This window comes from Hemitrygon akajei, chromosome 23, assembly GCF_048418815.1.
Source record: "Hemitrygon akajei chromosome 23, sHemAka1.3, whole genome shotgun sequence".
In the NCBI taxonomy this organism is placed as follows: domain Eukaryota; kingdom Metazoa; phylum Chordata; class Chondrichthyes; order Myliobatiformes; family Dasyatidae; genus Hemitrygon; species Hemitrygon akajei.
The window spans coordinates 9,841,293-9,864,680 of NC_133146.1; positions in this window are offsets into that span (position 1 = coordinate 9,841,293).

A 23,388-nucleotide genomic window follows, 5' to 3' on the forward strand; every position below is an offset into this window, starting at 1 on the left:
CTTCTGCTGCTGTAGCCCACCCACTTCAAGGATCAAAATTCAGAGATGCTCTTCTCCACACCACTGTTGTAATGTGTGGTTATTTGAGTTACTGTCTCCTTCCTATCAGTTTGAACCAGTCTGGCCGTTCTCCTCTGACCTCTCTCATTAACAAGTTGTTTTCACCCGCAGAACAACTGCTCACTGCATGCTTTTTTTTTGTTTTTCGCACCAACCTCTTGACCACGTCTGCATCATTTGATACACTGAGTTGCTGCCACAAGGCTGTCATACGTTCTATGTCCTGCCTTTTGTAGTTCCTGCACAGATGAGTGTGTTTTGGCACAGTGGTTTAGTCTGATCGACAAACGCAGGTTGAGAGATCTCAGCCATTCTGGCGGTGAAGGCTAGCTGCCTTGCCCAGCACAGTTGCTCATGAACACAATAGTTTCTGCAGATGCTGGAAATGTTGAGCAACACAGACAAAATGCTGGAGGAACATGTGTTGAACACATTAGGGTCTTGACTGTTTATTCCCTCCACGGATGCCGTCTAAATGCTGAGTTCATCCAGCATTTTGTGTGTGCTGCACAGCAAATTGGGTGGTGGGGGGATATGTCTCTACCAAAGGAGGTGTAAGGCACTTCTTCCCTCTGCTAGCCTGCTGGTCACCCTTGGGCAAGGTGTAGCACCTGCTTGGCCCCCTGATCAGTGTCACTTGAAACCATGGGAGCAGGTGGTCTTATAATCAGTTAGCGCATATCACAAGTCCTGGTTATGTGACCACTGATGCCAGACTGACAATCTCTGAACAGTATTGATAATGGCTGGATATCACCCGTCTTGTAAAGACACTGCCCAGAAGAAGGCAATAGCAGATTGCTTCTGTTAAAGTTTACTAAGACCAATTATGGTCATGAAACCAAAATCACCTATGTCGTATGACACGGCACATCATGATGGCGATGATGCCCAGCAAAGTCATGGCAGGGTTAAGGTAATGTGGGAAGGAACTATTGCTGACTGTGGCCAGGTACCAGTCACTCTGCAGGACTTCCAAAAGTAATATTCTGCGGATGTCAGAAGTACAAGATAAGAACAGGAAGGACTCAAGTTTACATCTGAGGTATAAAACAGTGGTGAGGATCAAGAAGGTGTGGTCAAGGGAGGCAGAGGAGTGCTTACAGCTGGTGGATAGGGCATTATTCAGGGATTCATCTTTGAATCTCAATGAATACACTTAAGTTGTCATCAGCTTTATCAAGACCTGTGTGGATGAGTATGTGCCTTCAAAACATACTTCAAGACGTACCCAAGCCAAAATCCAAGAACCAGGAGATTCATAGTCTGCTGAGGACTAGGTCCGTGGCATTCAAAACAGTGATCCAGAATTATACAAAAAAATCTAGGTATGACTTACGGAAGGCTATCTTAAGATGCACATCAGCTCTGGCAGGGTTGGCAGGCCATTACTTCCTACAAAGTGAAACCCAACACCATGACTGTCTGGGGTGCTTCACTCCCAGATGAACTCAACGTATTTTACGCACGCTTTGAAAGGGAGAATAAAACTACGCCTGTGTGAGTCCCCACAGCATCTGGGTGACCTGTGATCACAAACACGGAGGTCGATGTCGGAATATCTTTGAAGGGCTAAACTCTCACAAGACTTCAGGCCTTGATGGCGAACCTGGTAGGACTCTGAACACTTGTGCCAACCAGCCTGTGGCTGTCAAAGGATGTCTTCAGTCTGTCACCGCTGCAGTCAGAGTTCCCACCTGCTTCAAAAGGGCGACAATCATATCAGCAAACAAGGAGAGTAGGGTGAGCTGTCTCACCGACTGTTGCCTGTGGAACTCACTTCTACTGTGGTGAAGTGCTTGAGAAGCCTGGTTATGGCTAGAATCAACTCCAGTAATGCAAGGGCACGGTCCCACTGCAGTTTGCCTATCATCGCCATTGGTCTACAGCAGATGCAATCTCACTGGCTTTCCACTCAGCCTTGGATCAGCTGGACCGTAGTGATATTTACGTCAGGTCACTGTTAATTGACTACAGCTCAGCGTTCAGCACAATCATACCTTCAGTTCTAATCAACAAGCTCCAAAACCTCGGCCTTTAACCCCCCTCTGCAAATGGCTCCTTGATTTCCTCACCGGGAGAACACAGTCTGTGCAAATTGGAAATAACATCTCCTCCTCGCTGACAATCAACACTGGCGCACCTCAAGGATGTGTGTTTACTCTCTCTACACCCATGGCTGCGTGAATAGGCACAGCTCAAACGGCATCTATAAATTTGCCAACGACACAACTGTTGTTGGCAGAATTTCAGATGGTGAAGAGGAAGTGTACCTCAGTGAGGTTGAGTGGTGTTGCAACAACAACCTGTCACTTAACAACCAAGGAGCTGATTGTGGACTTCAGGAAGGGGAAGTCGAGGGAACACACACCAGTTCTTATCGAGGGATCAGCAGTGGAGAGAGTGAGCAGTTTCAAGTTCCTGGGTGTCAACATCTCTGAGGATCTAACCTTGGCCCAACGTACTGATGTAATTACAAAAAAGGAACGACAGAAGGTACATTTCATTTGGAGTTTCAGGACAATTGGTATATCAGCAAGGACACACACCAATTCTACACATGTACCAATGAGCATTTCAACTGGTTGCATCACCGTCTGGTATGGAGGGGCCACTGCGTGGGACAGAGAAAAGCTGCAGGAAGTTGTAGACCCAGCCAGCTCCATCATGGGTACTAATCTCCCCAGCATCAAGGACACCTTTGAAAAATGATGAATCAGAAAAGTAACATTCATCATTAAGGACCCCAATCTGCGAGAACACGCCCTCTTCTCACTGCTGCCGTCAGGGAGGAGGTACAGGAGCCTGAAGACACACACTCAACAATTCAGGAACAGCTTCTTGAATGAACAATGAACCAACCATGAACACTGCCTCAATATTTTCTATAGTTATTATTGTGTTTTTTTCATTTACTCCTGCCACAAAACAAAGGATCTCATGACCATATTAAACCCGATTCTGAAATGCCTAGCAATAGTCTGCCCTCTGTCGTATACCGAGCTCTGGTGGGGATATGTAACCCAAGCAGTGCACACAGAAAATGGTGGCAGGATTCAGCAAATCAGGCAACATCGGGGGCGGGGGGGGGGGGGGGGGGAGAGAAAACAGATAACGTGTCAGGTCAATCACCTTTCCTCAGAACAAAGCGAAGTTTGAAAACATGCCAAGTCGCGGGGAAGAGGGAGCGGTGGAGGTATTTGTGATAGGTTGAATGCCAAAAGAAGACCAAACATCTTTTGATTGCCGGCTCCAATAAATGAAACCATTCAGAAGTTAATTGATCTCAAAGTTCACACTGGAAGGTTCTAAGAGTCATGATGCCTTTGCTTGTGGTGTCTGTGAGTGGGCTGGAACATCAACAGGTGGATGTTTGTCCAAGAACTTTCCCGGCGATTCCTCACTGAACCCAACGTGTGCGTGGAAAACGAGTGCTTGTTCTGTACAATAACCAGCTGTTCACAGGGGCTTTCCCACATCACTCTCGTTTATTGCCACATCAACAACAAAGGCCTGGATGGAGTGCATGTGGAGACCGTGTTTCCAGGAGTGGGAGAGTTTGGGAACAGCGGGCACAGAGATGAGGAGGCAGAAGGGTGGTGAATCTGTGGAATTCATTGCCACGGATACTAGTGGAAGACAAGTGATTGTGTATATTTAAAGCAGAGATTGATAGGTTCTTGATTAATCAGGCTGTCAAAGGAAATGGGGAGAAGGCAGGAGAATGGGGTTGAGAGGAAAAATAAATCAGCCATGATCACCCAGGGCAGCACAAATTGCTGGGCCAAATAGCCTAATTCTGCTTCTATGTCTTATGGTCTAAAAGCTCACATTTCATAGCAAATCTCAATCCAATGCATTTGTTTTATTATGTGGATAGCCTTCCCAAAAACATTTCAATAATCAGAGAATAAAAATAAACTTTTATTTAGGAACTCCGTAATCACAATGCAGCAAATCTTGCAGGAATCAGGACGTTTTGGAAAAAAGGTTACATTTATAAATTTATCCAACCACTGGTCTGGAAGTCTTTATGTTGTTTTCAATAGTTGGTGAGTCTAGGATAGGAGGGCACAGCCTTAGAATAGAAGTATGTCCCTTTAGTCCAGAGATGAGGAGAAATTCCTTTCAGCAGAGAGTGAGGAATCTGTGGAATTCATTGCCACAGACTGCCGAGTCATTCAGTGTATTTAAGATGGACGTTGATAGGTTTTTGATTAGTAAGGGCATCAGGGGTTCTGTGGGTTGTCCAGAATGGGAAAATAAATCAATCATGTTGAAATGGCGGAGTAGACTCAATGGGCCAAGTGGCCTAAATCTCTGCCTGTGTCTCACGGTCTCATCTCTTCCCATTGTTTAAGGCAGAATGGTTTGCTGCACCGAGTTAGTGGCAGGGGCCGTGTCTCGGGGAGTGCACCCTCCGTTGTAATCCCGGCTCACAGGCTGACCTATTCTCTCTGAAGTTTCCTGAATAGTGGTTTACCTTCGTTTATTGCCACTGGGAATAACGGAGCCACCAGGCATGGAAGGTGATTGAGATTGCTTTTCAATCCCATGAGCTGGTACAGGCGCAAGGCAACGGAGTTTTCCTTCTCCTAGATGAGCTGCCAGCCACAGCTGATGAGGCCCATCTGCCCGTAGCCAGTAACCCACCTCTGCACCTTCTCTGCCGAAGCCACACTTGAAGGCCAGAAGTTAGACGTGATCGTCGGAGTCTAATTGACATGCACACCATTGGGAGCATGTAATAGGTAGTGGGGAGCTTACCCAAACCCTGGCACCAAATAACTTTAGGCACCAAATGGAAATATGCATAATGTAAATATTTAAATAAATATTTTTAACAACGGTTAAATGCTGAATAAAGCTCCTTCTACACTGTCTCATGGAACATTTCAGGTAGAGACAGGGCAGGCCAGATGCAGAGTAACACTCCCTCTTGATTGCCCCATTGATCGCCCAGGACACAGCTGTAGTGTAAACATCCCACTGCACTGCCCCATCAGACACTGCCAGAGGAGGGAGGAGTTCCAGCCTCGGTTAGATACAGAACAAAACACACAAAAAACGGGTTAGTTAGTAAAGCTTCCAAAAATTGTCCCAAATGATCCCATCAGACACCATCGTCATGTGTAAGCTTGCTCCATACTGCCACCTACTGTAGAGTGTCCGGTATAGAATAAATCAAAGTAAAGGTATCAAAGTAGGTACTGTACATGTCACCATATACTACTGTGAGATGCATTTTCTTGTGGACGTTTGCAGGAAAATAAAGAAATATTATACAATAATTTATTAAAAACTATACATAAACAAAGGTTTTTAAATAACCAATGTGCAAAAGAAGACATTACGCAAATAAAAATAACAATAGAGCATCTCCAAAGTTCAAAGTAAATTTATTATCGGAGTATATCTAGGTCACCAAATGCAACCCTGTGATTCATTTTTGGGCAGGCATTATCAATAAATGTATAGACTATTAACTATAACAGAATCAATGGAAGACCAACCACCGATTTAAGGCCGAATTGAAAAGGTTGGGTACAGGCCAAATTGAGGTGGCAGAGTCTGGGCCCCAGAGCGTATTGAAGCGACTGAACCTGATGATTTAGGTGCTGGGCCAGATTGCAAAGGTCAGGGTGTCAGGGCCCAAGGCGAGGGATGGGCTGGTTCAGCACGTTGTTCCACATCATTCACTTGGCTCTGTGCTGAACTAAGCGTCCGTGGACAAAACTCTCTGAACATCAGATCAGAGCGCTATTTGCTTACGTTCATTGTTTGCATTATTTCTTTATTTTTCTCTGCATATTCGGTGTTTGGTGGTCTTTTTACAATTTTTTTTGGCTTTCTTTGTTTTGTGGCTGCCTATTAACAGACAAGTCTCAAGATTGTATAACGTAGACATACTTTGATAATAAATGTACTTTTGAACTTTGAATCAGAGTACAGAAGACATGAAACTGTGCAAATAGAAAAAGAGAGGAATAATAATAAATAAATAAGCAGTAGATATCAAGAACAGGAGATGAAGAATCCTTGAAAATAAATTCCTTAGTTGTGGGAACACTTCAATGATGGGGCAAGTGAAATTGAGAGAAGTTACCCCTTTGGTTCAAGAGCCTGATGGCTGAGGGATAATTACTGTTCCTGAACCTGGAGGTCTGGGTCCCGAGGCTTCTTTCTGATGGCAGCAGCAAGAAGAGATCATGTCCTGAGTGACAGGGGTTCCTGATGACAGATGCTACTTTCCTCTGTCAGTGTTTCATGTTTGTGCTCAGTGGAGGAGACTGCTTTACTTGTGATGGACTGGGCCATATCCTTTACTTTTTGTGGGATTTCCTATTCAAGAGCATTGGTGTTTCCATACCACGCTATGATGCGGCCAGACGATATACTCTCCACTACACAATCTAAAGTTGCTGGCTGGTGCCATAATGGCATCAGCGCTGGACTTTGGAGCGAAGGCTCCTGAGTTCGAATCCGGCCGGCTCCCTTGCACGCTTTCCATCCGTGCTGGGTTGAGCGTTGAGCTAGCAACTCGGCCTCGTAGATCAAAACAAGTCAATGACAGCGTCCCGATGACTCCACTCAGAGTTGAGGGCTTTCTTCTTCTTCTCACACATCTATAGAATGTGTGTCCATAAAGTACAGGTGCTTCTGTGTTTTCTTCATAATTGCAGTTATGTACTGTGAAATAATAAAACGGAGGAATTTAAAGTTGCTGACCCTGTCCACCCCTGATCCTGCAATGACGACTGACTCATAGTTTCCCTCTCCTAAAGTCAATAATCAGCTCCTTTGTCTTGCTGACATTGAGTAAGAGGTTGTTGTTATGACACCACTCAGCCAGATTTTCAGCCTCTCTCCTGCGTGCTGATTCATCACCACCTTTGATTCGACCTATGTCAGTGTCATCATAAACTTGGATATGACGTTGGAGCTGTGCTTAGCCACACAGCCAGAAGTGTAAAGGGAGTAGAGCAGGGGGTTAAGCCTTGTGGTGCATCTGCATTGATGGAGCATGCAGAGGAGATGTTGTTGGCCAATCTGAACCGACTGAGGTCTGCAAGTGAGGAAACCGAGGATCCAATTGCGTAAAGATGTATTGAGGCTAAAGTCTGTGCATTTTAATTACTTTGAGGGGAGGAAAATTGGAAAGTTTCTAAGTCACTTCTGAGGCAGGGGTTGATATGTTTCATCACCAACCTCTCAAAACATTTCATCACTGTGAATGTAAGTAACTTTGTATGCATATTGACAAAAGCAGACTCTTTCTCTTCCACACGTGCACACACACACACACACACACACACACACTACACACAAGACACACACACACACACACACAGTCATAAGGGGACAGGAGGCTGGACCCAAGTGCAGGACACAGGCACTGAAGTACCAGGGGCAGGACAGGAACAATTAAACGATAGACAAAATGTGGTGACTGTAGTGTGCGTGAGGGACGTGACGTTCAAGCTGATTCTGGGGTTCCGGGAGAGTCTTAGAGTTCAGGTAAGGTGGATCCCAGAGTTCACTGGGTGGGCCACATAACTCCTGGGCAGGGCCCAGACCTCCCAGGCAGGAATACGGGGGCCTGAGCAGGTCACGGGACACCTGGGTAGGTTGCAGGGCACAACCCATCAGCAGCGAGGGATGGAACGGGGCAGAGTCCCTCGCCAGGCAACGGCAGTCCAGCCAGGCTTGCCCAATGGAGGCAAGGGATAGGAAGGGAACTAAGTCCAGGGTGACTACCAGACTGACTTGAAGAACTCTTCTTTAACAAGGGTACCTCCAAGCCAGGACAATCAGAGGAACAAAACAACACCCCAATTCTACTCAGTCCCAGAGCCCCCTATATACACCGCCAGCCGACGGGCATCAGGTGCGCCTCCTTGAGCCCCAACAAGCCACGATGATCCACAGGTGTGACTAATTGGGCAAAAGGGAGAAAGGAGGGACGGCTACAAGACCCGGAGTCTGGAGTCCACGGACCGGATCAAGACCCAGAATGCGGGCTCCGGACCGGACCATAAAACACACACACACACACACACACACACGTTTAAGGACGGGTATCCTGTGCATTTGCACATTTCTTTATATTTCTGTGTTACCGGCTCTCCACAGTTGTCAGTCTTTTGCTGTTTATCTCTGTCTGTCCCATTGCTCCTTTGCCCTGGATCGGACAAACCAGATACAGGACTATGAACGATTGGGACTTTGCAATGACCGAGTACACTCCCAGAGTCCTGATGCCTGGATGAAATGAGCAGCAAGTTTGTAAGTGACAATACCCATGGATTTAGTGAGTTCTATCAGGTAAATGAGTAGATAAAAATTTCTCTCAGTCTCTCAGCTCCCTCTGCTGACAGGTTCAAAGAATTGCAGAGATAATGGTGAAACAAGAACTAAACTTTTTTTTCTCTTTCTTCTTCTTTTATTCATCATTTGTCCCTGTCCTGGGAGTGTGTGATGGGACAGTGTAGAGGGAGCTTCACTCTGTACCTAACCCGTGCTGTCCCTGTCCTGGGAGTGTGTGATGGGACATTGTAGAGGGAGCTTCACTCTGTATCTAACCCGTGCTGTACCTGCCCTGGGAGTGTGTGATGGGACAGTGTAGAGGGAGCTTCACTCTGTATCTAACCTGTGCTGTCCCTGTCCTGGGAGTGTGTGATGGGACAGTGTAGAGGGAGATTCACTCTGTACCTAACACATTTCCATTCCAACTCTGGTGAGCTGTGTCGGGCCTTGCCCCAGTAGGAGTGATGGTCTTTTCCTAAGCTAATCGTAGGACAATCTACAATGACCAATTAATCTCCTCAGCAGTACGTCTTATGACTGTGGGATGAAACCAAGGCACTCAGAGAAAATAGATGCAGTTGACAGAGAAAATATAAAAATTCCTTAGAAACTCCCGTTCTCCAACCTTCTCACTCTGTCTTCTCTTCTTCCTTTCAATTCCTGATGAGGTGTCTCGGCCCAAATCGTTTAGACTTTTCCAGGTGCTGCCTGGACTGCTGAGTTCCTCCAGCATTTTGTACGTATACACACACACACACACACACACACACACACACACACACACACACACACACACACACACACACACACACACACACACACACACACACACACACACAGCTAAATGAGCGCAGATAAAAATTTCCCTCAGTCTCTCAGCTCCCTCTGCTGACACGGTCACAGAATAGCAGAGCTAATGGTTAAACAAGAAATAAACTGCGATTTTCCTCTTCCTTTCTTCTTCTTATATTTATCGTTTGTCCCTGTCCTGGGAGTGTGTGATGGGACAGTGTAGAGGGAGATTCACTCAATATCTAACACGTGCTGTCCCTGTCCTGGGTGTGTGTGATGGGAAGGTGTAGAGGGACCTTCAATCTGTATCTAACCCGTGCTGTCCCTGTCCTGGGAGTGTGTGATGGGACAGTGTTGAGGGAGATTCACTCTGTATCTAACCCGTGCTGTACCTGCCCTGGGAGTGTGTGATGGGACAGTGTTGAGGGAGCTTCACTCTGTATCTAACCCGTGCTGTCCCTGTCCTGGGAGTGTGTGATGGGACAGTGTCGAGGGAGCTTCACTCTGTATCTAACCCGTGCTGTCCCTGTCCTGGGAGTGTGTGATGGGACAGTGTAGAGGGAGCTTCACTCTGTATCTAACCCGTGCTGTCCCTGTCCTGGGAGTGTGTGATGGGACAGTGTAGAGGGAGATTCACTCAATATCTAACACGTGCTGTCCCTGTCCTGGGTGTGTGTGATGGGAAGGTGTAGAGGGACCATCAATCTGTATCTAACCCGTGCTGTCCCTGTCCTGGGAGTGTGTGATGGGACAGTGTAGAGGGAGCTTCACTCTATATCTAACCCGTGCTGTCCCTGCCCTGGGCGTGTGTGATGGGACAGTGTAGAGGGAGATTCACTCAATATCTAACACGTGCTGTCCCTGTCCTGGGTGTGTGTGATGGGAAGGTGTAGAGGGACCTTCAATCTGTATCTAACCCGTGCTGTCCCTGTCCTGGGAGTGTGTGATGGGACAGTGTTGAGGGAGCTTCACTCTGTATTTAACCCGTGCTGTCCCTGTCCTGGGAGTGTGTGATGGGAGTGTGTTGAGGGAGTTTCACTCTGTATCTAACCCGTGCTGTCCCTGTCCTGGGAAGGTGTGATGGGACAGTGTAGAGGGACCTTCACTCTGTATCTAACCTGTGCTGTCCCTGTACTGGGAATGAGTGATGGACAGTGTACAGGGAGTTTCACTCTGTATCTAACCCGTGCTGTCCCTGTCCTGGGAGTGTGTGATGGGACAGTGTAGAGGGAGCTTCACTCTGTATCTAACCTGTGCTGTACCTGCCCTGGGAGTGTGTGATGGGACAGTGTAGAGGGAGCTTCACTCTGTGTCTAACCCGTGCTGTCCCTGTCCTGGGAGTGTGTGATGGGACAGTGTAGAGGGAGCTTCACTCTGTGTCTAACCTGTGCTGTCCCTGTCCTGGGAGTGTGTGATGGGACAGTGTAGAGGGAGCTTCACTCTGTATCTAACCCATGCTGTCCCTGTCCTGGGAGTGTGTGATGGGACAGTGTAGGAGGAGATTCACTCTGTATCTAACCCGTGCTGTCCCTGTCCTGGGAGTGTGTGATGGGACAGTGTAGAGGGAGATTCACTCTGTACCTAACACATTTCCATTCCAACTCTGGTGAGCTGTGTCGGGCCTTGCCCCAGTAGGAGTGATGGTCTTTTCCTAAGCTAATCGCAGGACAATCTACAATGACCAATTAATCTCCTCAGCAGTACGTCTTATGACTGTGGGATGAAACCAAGGCACTCAGAGAAAATAGATGCAGTTGACAGAGAAAATGTAACAATTCCTCAGAAACTCCTGTTGTCCCACCTTCTCACTCTGTCTTCTCTTCTTCCTTTCAATTCCTGATGAGGAGTCTCGGCCCAAATCGTTTACACTTTTCCAGGTTTCCAGGTGCTGCCTGGCCTGCTGAGTTCCTCCAGCATTTTGTACGTATACACACATATATACACACACACACACACACACACACACACACACACACACACACACACACACACACACACGTTTAAGAAGGACGGGTGTCCTGTGCATTTGCACATTTCTTTATATTTCTGTGTTACCGGCTCTCCACAGTTGTCAGTCTTTTGCTGTTTATCTCTGTCTGTCCCATTGCTCCTTTGCCCTGGACCGGACAAGCCAGATACAGGACTATGAAAGATTGGGACTTTGCAATGTTAGAGTACACTCTCAGAGTCCTCATGCCTGGATGAAATGAGCAGCAAGTTTGTAAGTGACAATACCAATAGATTCAGTGAATTCTATCAGGTAAATGAGTAGATCAAAAATTTCTCTCAGTCTCTCAGCTCCCTCTGCTGACAGGTTCACAGAATAGCAGAGCTAATGGTTAAACAAGAACTAAACTGTTTTTTCTCTTTCTTCTTCTTTTATTCATCATTTGTCCCTGTCCTGGGAGTATGTGATGGGACAGTGTAGAGGGAGCTTCACTCTGTATCTAACCCGTGCTGTCCCTGTCCTGGGAGTGTGTGATGGGACATTGTAGAGGGAGCTTCACTCTGTATCTAACCCGTGCTGTCCCTGTCCTGGGAGTGAGTGATGGGACTGTGTAGAGGGAGCTTCACTCTGTATCTAACCCGTGCTATCCCTGTCCTGGGAGTGTGTGATGGGACAGTGTAGAGGGAGCTACACTCTGTATCTAACCTGTGCTGTACCTGTCCTGGGAGTGTGTGATGGGACAGTGTAGAGGGAGCTTCACTCTGTATCTAACCCGTGCTGTCCCTGTCCTGGGAGTGTGTGATGGGACCGTGTAGAGGGAGCTTCACTCTGTATCTAACCCGTGCTGTCCCTGTGCTGGGAGTGTGTGATGGGACAGTGTTGAGGGAGCTTCACTCTGTATCTAACCCGTGCTGTCCCTGTCCTGGGAGTGTGTGATGGGACAGTGTTGAGGGAGTTTCACTCTGTATCTAACCCGTGCTGTCACTGTCCTGGGAGTGTGTGATGGGACAGTGTTGAGGGTGTTTCACTCTGTATCTAATCCGTGCTGTCCCTGTCCTGGGAAGGTGTGATGGGACAGTGTAGAGGGAGCTTCACTCTGTATCTAACCCGTGCTGTCCCTGTCCTGGGAGTGTGTGATGGGACAGTGTAGAGGGAGATTCACTCAATAACTAACACGTGCTGTCCCTGTCCTGGGAGTGTGTGATGGGACAGTGTTGAGGGAGCTTCACTCTGTATCTAACCCGTGCTGTCCCTGTCCTGGGAGTGTGTGATGGGACAGTGTTGAGGGAGTTTCACTCTGTATCTAACCCGTGCTGTCCCTGTCCTGGGAAGGTGTGATGGGACAGTGTAGAGGGAGATTCACTCAATAACTAACACGTGCTGTCCCTGTCCTGGGTGTCTGTGATGGGAAGGTGTAGAGGGACCTTCAATCTGTATCTAACCCATGCGGTCCCTGTCCTGGGAGTGTGTGATGGGACAGTGTAGAGGGAGCTTCACTCTGTATCTAACCCGTGCTGTCCCTGTCCTGGGAGTGTGTGATGGGACAGTGTAGAGGGAGATTCACTCAATAACTAACACGTGCTGTCCCTGTCCTGGGTGTCTGTGATGGGAAGGTGTAGAGGGACCTTCAATCTGTATCTAACCCATGCGGTCCCTGTCCTGGGAGTGTGTGATGGGACAGTGTAGAGGGAGCTTCACTCTGTATCTAACCTGTGCTGTCCCTGTCCTGGGAGTGAGTGATGGGACAGTGTAGAGGGAGCTTCACTCTGTATCTAACCCGTGCTATCCCTGTCCTGGGAGTGTGTGATGGGACAGTGTAGAGGGAGCTACACTCTGTATCTAACCTGTGCTGTACCTGTCCTGGGAGTGTGTGATGGGACAGTGTAGAGGGAGCTTCACTCTGTATCTAACCCGTGCTGTCCCTGTCCTGGGAGTGAGTGATGGGACAGTGTAGAGGGAGCTTCACTCTGTATCTAACCCGTGCTGTCCCTGTCCTGGGAGTGTGTGATGGGACAGTGTTGAGGGAGCTTCACTCTGTATCTAACCCGTGCTGTCCCTGTCCTGGGAATGTGTGATGGGACCGTGTAGAGGGAGCTTCACTCTGTATCTAACCCGTGCTGTCCCTGTCCTGGGAGTGTGTGATGGGACAGTGTTGAGGGAGCTTCACTCTGTATCTAACCCGTGCTGTCCCTGTCCTGGGAGTGTGTGATGGGACAGTGTTGAGGGAGTTTCACTCTGTATCTAACCCGTGCTGTCACTGTCCTGGGAGTGTGTGATGGACAGTGTAGAGGGAGCTTCACTCTGCATCTAACCCGTGCTGTCCCTGTCCTGGGAGTGTGTGATGGGACAGTGTAGAGGGAGCTTCACTCTGTATCTAACCCGTGCTGTCCCTGTCCTGGGAGTGTGTGATGGGACAGTGTAGAGGGAGATTCACTCAATAACTAACACGTGCTGTCCCTGTCCTGGGTGTGTGTGATGGGAAGGTGTAGAGGGACCTTCAATCTGTATGTAACCCATGCTGTCCCTGTCCTGGGAGTGTGTGATGGGACAATGTAGAGGGAGCTTCACTCTGTATCTAACCCGTGCTGTCACTGCCCTGGGAGTGTGTGATGGGACAGTGTAGAGGGAGATTCACTCAATATCTAACACGTGCTGTCCCTGTCCTGGGAGTGTGTGATGGGACAGTGTTGAGGGAGCTTCACTCTGTATCTAACCCGTGCTGTCCCTGTCCTGGGAGTGTGTGATGGGACAGTGTAGAGGGAACTTCACTCTGTATCTAACCCGTGCTGTCCCTGTCCTGGGAGTGTGTGATGGGACAGTGTAGAGGGAGCTTCACTCTGTATCTAACCCGTGCTGTCCCTGTCCTGGGAGTGTGTGATGGGACAGTGTAGAGGGAGCTTCACTCTGTATCTAACCTGTGCTGTCCCTGTCCTGGGAGTGTGTGATGGGACAGTGTAGAGGGAGATTCACTCTGTACCTAACACATTTCCATTCCAACTCTGGTCAGCTGTGTCGGGCCTTGCCCCAGTAGGAGTGATGGCCTTTTCCTAAGCTAATCGTAGGACAATCTACAATGACCAATTAATCTCCTCAGCAGTACGTCTTATGACTGTGGGATGAAACCAAGGCACTCAGAGAAAATAGATGCAGTTGACAGAGAAAATGTAAAAATTCCTTAGAAACTCCTGTTCTCCAACCTTCTCACTCTGTCTTCTCTTCTTCCTTTCAATTCCTGATGAGGTGTCTCGGCCCAAATCGTTTACACTTTTCCAGGTGCTGCCTGGCCTGCTGAGTTCCTCCAGCATTTTGTACGTATACACACACACACAGACACACACACACACACACACACACACACACACACACACACACACACACACATACACACACACACACACACACACACACACACACACACACACACACACAGCTAAATGAGCGCAGATAAAAATTTCCCTCAGTCTCTCAGCTCCCTCTGCTGACACGGTCACAGAATAGCAGAGCTAATGGTTAAACAAGAAATAAACTGCGATTTTCCTCTTCCTTTCTTCTTCTTATATTTATCGTTTGTCCCTGTCCTGGGAGTGTGTGATGGGACAGTGTAGAGGGAGATTCACTCAATATCTAACACGTGCTGTCCCTGTCCTGGGTGTGTGTGATGGGAAGGTGTAGAGGGACCTTCAATCAGTATCTAACCCGTGCTGTCCCTGTCCTGGGAGTGTGTGATGGGACAGTGTAGAGGGAGCTTCACTCTGTATCTAACCCATGCTGTCCCTGCCCTGGGAGTGTGAGATGGGACAGTGTTGAGGGAGATTCACTCAATATCTAACACGTGCTGTCCCTGTCCTGGGTGTGTGTGATGGGAAGGTGTAGAGGGACCTTCAATCTGTATCTAACCTGTGCTGTCCCTGTACTGGGAATGAGTGATGGACAGTGTACAGGGAGTTTCACTCTGTATCTAACCCGTGCTGTCCCTGTCCTGGGAGTGTGTGATGGGACAGTGTAGAGGGAGCTTCACTCTGTATCTAACCTGTGCTGTACCTGCCCTGGGAGTGTGTGATGGGACAGTGTAGAGGGAGCTTCACTCTGTGTCTAACCCGTGCTGTCCCTGTCCTGGGAGTGTGTGATGGGACAGTGTAGAGGGAGCTTCACTCTGTGTCTAACCTGTGCTGTCCCTGTCCTGGGAGTGTGTGATGGGACAGTGTAGAGGGAGCTTCACTCTGTATCTAACCCATGCTGTCCCTGTCCTGGGAGTGTGTGATGGGACAGTGTAGGAGGAGATTCACTCTGTATCTAACCCGTGCTGTCCCTGTCCTGGGAGTGTGTGATGGGACAGTGTAGAGGGAGATTCACTCTGTACCTAACACATTTCCATTCCAACTCTGGTGAGCTGTGTCGGGCCTTGCCCCAGTAGGAGTGATGGTCTTTTCCTAAGCTAATCGCAGGACAATCTACAATGACCAATTAATCTCCTCAGCAGTACGTCTTATGACTGTGGGATGAAACCAAGGCACTCAGAGAAAATAGATGCAGTTGACAGAGAAAATGTAACAATTCCTCAGAAACTCCTGTTGTCCCACCTTCTCACTCTGTCTTCTCTTCTTCCTTTCAATTCCTGATGAGGAGTCTCGGCCCAAATCGTTTACACTTTTCCAGGTTTCCAGGTGCTGCCTGGCCTGCTGAGTTCCTCCAGCATTTTGTACGTATACACACATATATACACACACACACACACACACACACAACACACACACACACACACACACACACACACACACACGTTTAAGAAGGACGGGTGTCCTGTGCATTTGCACATTTCTTTATATTTCTGTGTTACCGGCTCTCCACAGTTGTCAGTCTTTTGCTGTTTATCTCTGTCTGTCCCATTGCTCCTTTGCCCTGGACCGGACAAGCCAGATACAGGACTATGAAAGATTGGGACTTTGCAATGTTAGAGTACACTCTCAGAGTCCTCATGCCTGGATGAAATGAGCAGCAAGTTTGTAAGTGACAATACCAATAGATTCAGTGAATTCTATCAGGTAAATGAGTAGATCAAAAATTTCTCTCAGTCTCTCAGCTCCCTCTGCTGACAGGTTCACAGAATAGCAGAGCTAATGGTTAAACAAGAACTAAACTGTTTTTTCTCTTTCTTCTTCTTTTATTCATCATTTGTCCCTGTCCTGGGAGTATGTGATGGGACAGTGTAGAGGGAGCTTCACTCTGTATCTAACCCGTGCTGTCCCTGTCCTGGGAGTGTGTGATGGGACATTGTAGAGGGAGCTTCACTCTGTATCTAACCCATGCGGTCCCTGTCCTGGGAGTGTGTGATGGGACAGTGTAGAGGGAGCTTCACTCTGTATCTAACCCGTGCTGTCCCTGTCCTGGGAGTGTGTGATGGGACAGTGTAGAGGGAGATTCACTCAATAACTAACACGTGCTGTCCCTGTCCTGGGTGTCTGTGATGGGAAGGTGTAGAGGGACCTTCAATCTGTATCTAACCCATGCGGTCCCTGTCCTGGGAGTGTGTGATGGGACAGTGTAGAGGGAGTTTCACTCTGTATCTAACCCATGCTGTCCCTGTCCTGGGAGTGTGTGATGGGACAGTGTAGAGGGTGTTTCACTCTGTATCTAACCCGTGCTGTCCCTGTCCTGGGAAGGTGTGATGGGACAGTGTAGAGGGAGCATCACTCTGTATCTAACCCGTGCTGTCCCTGTCCTGGGAGTGTGTGATGGGACAGTGTAGAGGGAGATTCACTCAATAACTAACACGTGCTGTCCCTGTCCTGGGTGTGTGTGATGGGAAGGTGTAGAGGGACCTTCATTCTGTATCTAACCCATGCGGTCCCTGTCCTGGGAGTGTGTGATGGGACAATGTAGAGGGAGCTTCACTCTGTATCTAACCCGTGCTGTCCCTGCCCTGGGAGTGTGTGATGGGACAGTGTAGAGGGAGATTCACTCAATATCTAACACGTGCTGTCCCTGTCCTGGGAGTGTGTGATGGGACAGTGTTGAGGGAGCTTCACTCTGTATCTAACCCGTGCTGTCCCTGTCCTGGGAGTGTGTGATGGGACAGTGTTGAGGGAGTTTCACTCTGTATCTAACCCGTGCTGTCCCTGTCCTGGGAAGGTGTGATGGGACAGTGTAGAGGGACCTTCACTCTGTATCTAACCCGTGCTGTCCCTGTCCTGGGAGTGTGTGATGGGACAGTGTAGAGGGACCTTCACTCTGTATCTAACCCGTGCTGTCCCTGTCCTGGGAGTGTGTGATGGGACAGTGTAGAGGGAGCTTCACTCTGTATCTAACCCGTGCTATCCCTGTCCTGGGAGTGTGTGATGGGACAGTGCAGAGGGAGCTTCACTCTGTATCTAACCCGTGCTGTCCCTGTCCTGGGAGTGTGTGATGGGACAGTGTAGAGGGAGATTCACTCTGTACCTAACACATTTCCATTCCAACTCTGGTGAGCTGTGTCGGGCCTTGCCCCAGTAGGAGTGATGGTCTTTTCCTAAGCTAATCGCAGGACAATCTACAATGACCAATTAATCTCCTCAGCAGTACGTCTTATGACTGTGGGATGAAACCAAGGCACTCAGAGAAAATAGATGCAGTTGACAGAGAAAATGTAACAATTCCTCAGAAACTCCTGTTCTCCCACCTTCTCACTCTGTCTTCTCTTCTTCCTTTCAATTCCTGATGAGGCGTCTCGGCCCAAATCGTTTACACTTTTCCAGGTGCTGCCTGGCCTGCTGAGTTCCTCCAGCATTTTGTACGTATACACACACACACACACACACACACACACACACACACACACACACACACACACACACACACACACACACACACACACACACACACACACACACACACACACACACACACACACACACACAAACACACGTTTAAGAAGGACGGGTGTCCTGTGCATTTGCACATTTGTTTATATTTCTGTGTTACCGGCTCTCCACAGTTGTCAGTCTTTTGCTGTTTATCTCTGTCTGTCCCATTGCTCCTTTGCCCTGGACCGGACAAGCCAGATACAGGACTAAGAAAGATTGGGACTTTGCAATGTTAGAGTACACTCTCAGAGTCCTCATGCCTGGATGAAATGAGCAGCAAGTTTGTAAGTGACAATACCAATAGATTCAGTGAATTCTATCAGGTAAATGAGTAGATCAAAAATTTCTCTCAGTCTCTCAGCTCCCTCTGCTGACAGGTTCACAGAATAGCAGAGCTAATTGTTAAACAAGAACTAAACTGTTTTTTCTCTTTCTTCTTCTTTTATTCATCATTTGTCCCTGTCCTGGGAGTATGTGATGGGACAGTGTAGAGGGAGCTTCACTCTGTATCTAACCCGTGCTGTCCCTGTCCTGGGAGTGTGTGATGGGACATTGTAGAGGGAGCTTCACTCTGTATCTAACCCGTGCTGTCCCTGTCCTGGGAGTGAGTGATGGGACTGTGTAGAGGGAGCTTCACTCTGTATCTAACCCGTGCTGTCCCTGTCCTGGGAGTGTGTGATGGGACATTGTAGAGGGAGCTTCACTCTGTATCTAACCCATGCGGTCCCTGTCCTGGGAGTGTGTGATGGGACAGTGTAGAGGGAGCTTCACTCTGTATCTAACCCGTGCTGTCCCTGTCCTGGGAGTGTGTGATGGGACAGTGTAGAGGGAGATTCACTCAATAACTAACACGTGCTGTCCCTGTCCTGGGTGTCTGTGATGGGAAGGTGTAGAGGGACCTTCAATCTGTATCTAACCCATGCGGTCCCTGTCCTGGGAGTGTGTGATGGGACAGTGTAGAGGGAGTTTCACTCTGTATCTAACCCATGCTGTCCCTGTCCTGGGAGTGTGTGATGGGACAGTGTAGAGGGTGTTTCACTCTGTATCTAACCCGTGCTGTCCCTGTCCTGGGAAGGTGTGATGGGACAGTGTAGAGGGAGCATCACTCTGTATCTAACCCGTGCTGTCCCTGTCCTGGGAGTGTGTGATGGGACAGTGTAGAGGGAGATTCACTCAATAACTAACACGTGCTGTCCCTGTCCTGGGTGTGTGTGATGGGAAGGTGTAGAGGGACCTTCATTCTGTATCTAACCCATGCGGTCCCTGTCCTGGGAGTGTGTGATGGGACAATGTAGAGGGAGCTTCACTCTGTATCTAACCCGTGCTGTCCCTGCCCTGGGAGTGTGTGATGGGACAGTGTAGAGGGAGATTCACTCAATATCTAACACGTGCTGTCCCTGTCCTGGGAGTGTGTGATGGGACAGTGTTGAGGGAGCTTCACTCTGTATCTAACCCGTGCTGTCCCTGTCCTGGGAGTGTGTGATGGGACAGTGTTGAGGGAGTTTCACTCTGTATCTAACCCGTGCTGTCCCTGTCCTGGGAAGGTGTGATGGGACAGTGTAGAGGGACCTTCACTCTGTATCTAACCCGTGCTGTCCCTGTCCTGGGAGTGTGTGATGGGACAGTGTAGAGGGACCTTCACTCTGTATCTAACCCGTGCTGTCCCTGTCCTGGGAGTGTGTGATGGGACAGTGTAGAGGGAGCTTCACTCTGTATCTAACCCGTGCTATCCCTGTCCTGGGAGTGTGTGATGGGACAGTGCAGAGGGAGCTTCACTCTGTATCTAACCCGTGCTGTCCCTGTCCTGGGAGTGTGTGATGGGACAGTGTAGAGGGAGATTCACTCTGTACCTAACACATTTCCATTCCAACTCTGGTGAGCTGTGTCGGGCCTTGCCCCAGTAGGAGTGATGGTCTTTTCCTAAGCTAATCGCAGGACAATCTACAATGACCAATTAATCTCCTCAGCAGTACGTCTTATGACTGTGGGATGAAACCAAGGCACTCAGAGAAAATAGATGCAGTTGACAGAGAAAATGTAACAATTCCTCAGAAACTCCTGTTCTCCCACCTTCTCACTCTGTCTTCTCTTCTTCCTTTCAATTCCTGATGAGGCGTCTCGGCCCAAATCGTTTACACTTTTCCAGGTGCTGCCTGGCCTGCTGAGTTCCTCCAGCATTTTGTACGTATACACACACACACACACACACACACACACACACACACACACACACACACACACACACACACACACACACACACACACACACACACACACACACACACACACACACACACACACACACACACACACACAAACACACGTTTAAGAAGGACGGGTGTCCTGTGCATTTGCACATTTCTTTATATTTCTGTGTTACCGGCTCTCCACAGTTGTCAGTCTTTTGCTGTTTATCTCTGTCTGTCCCATTGCTCCTTTGCCCTGGACCGGACAAGCCAGATACAGGACTAAGAAAGATTGGGACTTTGCAATGTTAGAGTACACTCTCAGAGTCCTCATGCCTGGATGAAATGAGCAGCAAGTTTGTAAGTGACAATACCAATAGATTCAGTGAATTCTATCAGGTAAATGAGTAGATCAAAAATTTCTCTCAGTCTCTCAGCTCCCTCTGCTGACAGGTTCACAGAATAGCAGAGCTAATTGTTAAACAAGAACTAAACTGTTTTTTCTCTTTCTTCTTCTTTTATTCATCATTTGTCCCTGTCCTGGGAGTATGTGATGGGACAGTGTAGAGGGAGCTTCACTCTGTATCTAACCCGTGCTGTCCCTGTCCTGGGAGTGTGTGATGGGACATTGTAGAGGGAGCTTCACTCTGTATCTAACCCGTGCTGTCCCTGTCCTGGGAGTGAGTGATGGGACTGTGTAGAGGGAGCTTCACTCTGTATCTAACCCGTGCTATCCCTGTCCTGGGAGTGTGTGATGGGACAGTGTAGAGGGAGCTACACTCTGTATTTAACCTGTGCTGTACCTGTCCTGGGAGTGTGTGATGGGACAGTGTAGAGGGAGCTTCACTCTGTATCTAACCCGTGCTGTGCCTGTCCTGGGAGTGTGTGATGGGACAGTGTTGAGGGAGCTTCACTCTGTATCTAACCCGTGCTGACCCTGTCCTGGGAATGTGTGATGGGACCGTGTAGAGGGAGCTTCACTCTGTATCTAACCCGTGCTGTCCCTGTCCTGGGAGTGTGTGATGGGACAGTGTTGAGGGAGCTTCACTCTGTATCTAACCCGTGCTGTCCCTGTCCTGGGAGTGTGTGATGGGACAGTGTTGAGGGAGTTTCACTCTGTATCTAACCCGTGCTGTCACTGTCCTGGGAGTGTGTGATGGGACAGTGTTGAGGGTGTTTCACTCTGTATCTAACCCGTGCTGTCCCTGTCCTGGGAAGGTGTGATGGGACAGTGTAGAGGGAGCTTCACTCTGTATCTAACCCGTGCTGTCCCTGTCCTGGGAGTGTGTGATGGGACAGTGTAGAGGGAGATTCACTCAATAACTAACACGTGCTGTCCCTGTCCTGGGAGTGTGTGATGGGACAGTGTTGAGGGAGCTTCACTCTGTATCTAACCCGTGCTGTCCCTGTCCTGGGAGTGTGTGATGGGACAGAGTTGAGGGAGTTTCACTCTGTATCTAACCCGTGCTGTCCCTGTCCTGGGAGTGCATGGAGTGCTGGATGGAGTGCATGTGGAGACCGTGTTTCCAGGAGTGGGAGAGTTTGGGAACAGCGGGCACAGAGATGAGGAGGCAGAAGGGTGGTGAATCTGTGGAATTCATTGCCACGGATACTAGTGGAAGACAAGTGATTGTGTATATTTAAAGCAGAGATTGATAGGTTCTTGATTAATCAGGCTGTCAAAGGAAATGGGGAGAAGGCAGGAGAATGGGGTTGAGAGGAAAAATAAATCAGCCATGATCACCCAGGGCAGCACAAATTGCTGGGCCAAATAGCCTAATTCTGCTTCTATGTCTTATGGTCTAAAAGCTCACATTTCATAGCAAATCTCAATCCAATGCATTTGTTTTATTATGTGGATAGCCTTCCCAAAAACATTTCAAAAATCAGAGAATAAAAATAAACTTTTATTTAGGAACTCCGTAATCACAATGCAGCAAATCTTGCAGGAATCAGGACGTTTTGGAAAAAAGGTTACATTTATAAATTTATCCAACCACTGGTCTGGAAGTCTTTATGTTGTTTTCAATAGTTGGTGAGTCTAGGATAGGAGGGCACAGCCTTAGAATAGAAGTATGTCCCTTTAGTCCAGAGATGAGGAGAAATTCCTTTCAGCAGAGAGTGAGGAATCTGTGGAATTCATTGCCACAGACTGCCGAGTCATTCAGTGTATTTAAGATGGACGTTGATAGGTTTTTGATTAGTAAGGGCATCAGGGGTTCTGTGGGTTGTCCAGAATGGGAAAATAAATCAATCATGTTGAAATGGCGGAGTAGACTCAATGGGCCAAGTGGCCTAAATCTCTGCCTGTGTCTCACGGTCTCATCTCTTCCCATTGTTTAAGGCAGAATGGTTTGCTGCACCGAGTTAGTGGCAGGGGCCGTGTCTCGGGGAGTGCACCCTCCGTTGTAATCCCGGCTCACAGGCTGACCTATTCTCTCTGAAGTTTCCTGAATAGTGGTTTACCTTCGTTTATTGCCACTGGGAATAACGGAGCCACCAGGCATGGAAGGTGATTGAGATTGCTTTTCAATCCCATGAGCTGGTACAGGCGCAAGGCAACGGAGTTTTCCTTCTCCTAGATGAGCTGCCAGCCACAGCTGATGAGGCCCATCTGCCCGTAGCCAGTAACCCACCTCTGCACCTTCTCTGCCGAAGCCACACTTGAAGGCCAGAAGTTAGACGTGATCGTCGGAGTCTAATTGACATGCACACCATTGGGAGCATGTAATAGGTAGTGGGGAGCTTACCCAAACCCTGGCACCAAATAACTTTAGGCACCAAATGGAAATATGCATAATGTAAATATTTAAATAAATATTTTTAACAACGGTTAAATGCTGAATAAAGCTCCTTCTACACTGTCTCATGGAACATTTCAGGTAGAGACAGGGCAGGCCAGATGCAGAGTAACACTCCCTCTTGATTGCCCCATTGATCGCCCAGGACACAGCTGTAGTGTAAACATCCCACTGCACTGCCCCATCAGACACTGCCAGAGGAGGGAGGAGTTCCAGCCTCGGTTAGATACAGAACAAAACACACAAAAAACGGGTTAGTTAGTAAAGCTTCCAAAAATTGTCCCAAATGATCCCATCAGACACCATCGTCATGTGTAAGCTTGCTCCATACTGCCACCTACTGTAGAGTGTCCGGTATAGAATAAATCAAAGTAAAGGTATCAAAGTAGGTACTGTACATGTCACCATATACTACTGTGAGATGCATTTTCTTGTGGACGTTTGCAGGAAAATAA